The sequence below is a fragment of the Pollachius pollachius genome (genome assembly GCF_949987615.1).
Source record: "Pollachius pollachius genome assembly, chromosome: 12".
Lineage (NCBI taxonomy): Eukaryota > Metazoa > Chordata > Actinopteri > Gadiformes > Gadidae > Pollachius > Pollachius pollachius.
This window is the reverse complement of record NC_136945.1, coordinates 6,892,240-6,896,096: the sequence shown is the minus strand read 5'-3', so window position 1 is coordinate 6,896,096 and position 3,857 is coordinate 6,892,240.

Sequence of the window (3,857 nt, the reverse complement as noted above, 5' to 3'; positions counted from 1 at the left end):
TTCGTTGTTCACTGGCACTAGCGTTCCTTCTATGACCTGCTGTACCACAAAATAGGCAGCAAAGACAGCAGAGTGTGAGTGAGTGCAAAATAAGTACACGTTAGAGAAAAGGGGAATGCATTACGAGTCATATTGCATGGCTGTGTTCTCTGAAAAGCTCTACTTCGGTCCTGTCTCGGAGAGGCTGGCCAAAGCCAAAATAGACCAAAATGCAGACAGACAGATGGTCATCTGGACAGACAACCAGACAGACAGACTATTGGATGGACAGACAAATAAATAGATGCACTAACAACTCAGACAGATGGATGGGCACAGACACACAACTAAGAGAGAGAGAGAGAGAGAGAGAGAGAGAGAGTGTTTGTGCATGTGTATGTATAAAACAATGTGTGTGTGTGTGTGTGTGTGTGTGTGTGTGTTCTGTGTGTGTGTGTGTGTGTGTGTGTGTGTGTGTGTGTGTTCTGTGTGTGTGTGTGTGTGTGCGCGTGTGTGCATCCGTATACGAGAGAGCATGCGCATGCATGTGTGTGTATGCGTGTCTATGTGCAACAGAGAGGTGAGCGGGTTCAACCGGGTCCCTTGTTGGTCCGCTGGCCTGTTCAGGTGCTAGAATCCTATATCAGAGCCGTGCTGACCGTGGGGCTATATCCAGAGCCGGGTAGAGTTTCAGCCCCACGCAGCAATGGAGGATTATTCCGAGAGAGAGAGAGAGAGAGAGAGAGAGAGAGAGAGAGAGAGAGAGAGAGAGAGAGAGAGAGAGGCGAGTTCTGACCAGCCCAAAAATAACGGGTCCAAAGCAGCCGTGGCTCTGTAACGCTAACAGAAAGAACACAGCGCACTGGAGGGGGGGGCAGGGGTGGTCTGGGGCAGGGGATGGGGAGATGGACGGGAAAGGGAGGGATGCACCTCCTGCCCCCTGGATTGCCTTCTGTCAGGAAGTTAAAAGGAGAAGTGCTCTGAAACGAGAGAGGGTGTTGATGGGGGCTGGAGCATTTCAAGGAAGAGAGTAAAAAAGAAAGCGGTAATGGAAAGAGAGGAAAAGGTGCAGAGGCCACACTTTTTTCCACACACACACACACACACACCCACACATACACACACACACACACAAAAACACACATCCATATACATACATACATACATGCATGCACACATACATACATACATACATACATACATACATACATACATACATACATACATACATACATACATACATACATACATACATACATACATACATACAAACATGCATACATACATACAGACATACACACTTGGCAACGCAAGGGATTTTGTGAACGAGAAAGCCTAACAAGTTGTTTTGATCTCAGACCCCTGGGAATTAGTTTCCCTCCTGGAGACACACAGGGCACAGTGGCAGTTTGTGTGCATGGGGCCATGAGGGAACAGGTAGGGAGAAGGCTGCGATGAACAGGTTGTCTTGCACGTCAAGGCGCAGCTTTAAGCAAGCTGCTAGCTACCCTCTGCAACCATAACGTCTGTGTTAATTCATCCACACAGAGCTGCCAAAGCTCAGGCCGCTGCTTCAAATGTCAGCCCCATTTAGAGTGCTTGTGTGTGTGTGTTTTTGATTGTGAGTATTTTTTAATGTGTGTTTGATTGTATATGTGTGTGTGCATGTGCTTCTGTGTGTGTGTGTGTGTGTGTGTGTGTGTGTCTGAGTGCATGTTTTTGTCTGCATGTGCATGCGCTTGTGTGTGTGTGTGTGTGTTTGAGTGTGTGTGTGTGTTCATGTGGTGTACCGTGGGGGTGAATGTGTATATGTGTGTGCGCGTCGGTTTATGTATATATGTCTAATAGGTGTTTGAATGCACATGTATGTACATGGTCATTGGTTAATATGTGAAGGTTGTGGTGTATTAATAGGTCTGTGTGTCAAAAGAGGCGTGTTTAGGAGCTCATTGATTAAGCATTTCACTCAGAGCTGCTAGGGATATGGCAGGAAACTCCTGTTCGCTAATGCTCACGCGAAACACAGTGAAACGTAGCCAACAGTATATAGACAAGGTGAAACATTGATGTTTCGGCTCCAGTACTTAGACATGAGACTGTTCTACTCAGGCTCTTCATATTACCACAGCATGTGAGGGGGAATTGGACTGGACTGAGGTTATTAAGATAGTATCTGTCTGGGTCATGCATCACAATAAACAGAGTAGAAAAGATTTCTTGGAAAATAGATTGTGTACATGTCATGTGCATTTCCTGGTTTAAAGGTTAGGTTGTGAGAATGGATTAGCACGTGTGTTTTGTGTAAACTTGTGAGTGGTCACACGTTGGGGGTAAGTGGGAGTGCAACATTTATATATTAAACATGTATATATTAAATAAATATTCTCTGAGATATTGACCTTATTATGGAATTCAAATTATTGAAAATAAATAAAGACCATGATAAATTATAGATTTATATTTACATGATTGTAATAATTCTACATGTAAATGTTATGTTGTAAATTTCATTAAATACATTTGATAGGATTCTTTAAAATCAGTAATCCATTTACTTCTTCAAAGATAAGTTATGTTTGCATAATAAATCATGATTTTAGGCCTTTATTTGACAACGTATTGGCCACCTTCTCAGACTTAATTTTACAACAAATTGTAGAAGACGTTTCAGGTTATTGTCCAGAGGGATGGAATCAGAGGTCTGTGACCTTTCCCTCTCAGCTTTATTTATACACTACATTACACAAGCCAGGCATGTGCCATACAGTATAGAATTGCTCAAAAGGGTAAGTGGAAACTGAGTTGTCAGAGCATGACAGTTCTACTTCTAACTTGTAACTTTTTAATGAGAAGATCATTTGTAGATACAAGATCAGAATATTTGTTTAAATTAATTCCAGAGTTGTCTTTCAGAATTAAATAAATCATAATAACACCATAGTGGAGTATTACAGTAAATGAAAACAACTAGACCACATTGCCGCCTTCTGAAATGACTGCCTAAGAAACCCATGGGTGTCAGAAATGTTTTGCTCCTCTGATAACCAGAGCAGTTAAAAATAAAAAATTGCTGAATGTACTTCCAAACATTAAGTGGAGATCATTGTATTACGACGGTGAAAGCAACGGCATTACCTTAGGTTTCGCCAATGAAATGCGAAGCGGACAAAACATAAGGCTGGTGGCGACATCTATTGGTTAAAAGATTTTTTACATTTATTTACAAACTTTCTGAATTATTGTAAATAATATTGTTCTGTATTATTTAATATGGTTGTGTTATTTTACCTTCTGAAGGTAGTGGTAGTTATCACATTTATCAGCACCATTCGGACTGTGTATACATCTTTACTCGATACGTTTTATTTTATATAATTTGTTACACAAATATATATTTACGTATAGCAAAAAGATAAAAAAAAATATCACTAAAACGTTTGCCTTAGTTGGTCTGACTGTAGGTGAAATAATCGATAAATCGAACAGTACCTATCAGTAAATTCGGTGCGCTATCTGTGTACTTCCCCTTTAAATCCCAGCGTAGCCAACTCGTGCCATGACGTCAACAGTAAAACCTGCTCTGGCTGGGTTGGCTGCTGTCGCTCGGAAACTAAAGTGTTTCGCGTGTGCCTGGCGTCAGAGTTTTTGTTGTCTGTCCTTCACTTTGTATGTCTGTTTTAACTCTAGCGAGAACGATTATAAACATTTTAAATCAAAAACACGGATTTTTATATATTTTAGATCAAATACTTTCCCGGAAACTGGCTGGCGGATCTTCGAGATGGATAAGCTAACTGATAGCTGACTTGCTATCAAAGATCACGGGTCAAGAATAGGATTCAAGCTAGCATGCTAACGCCTAGCTCGTTTGTTAGCAC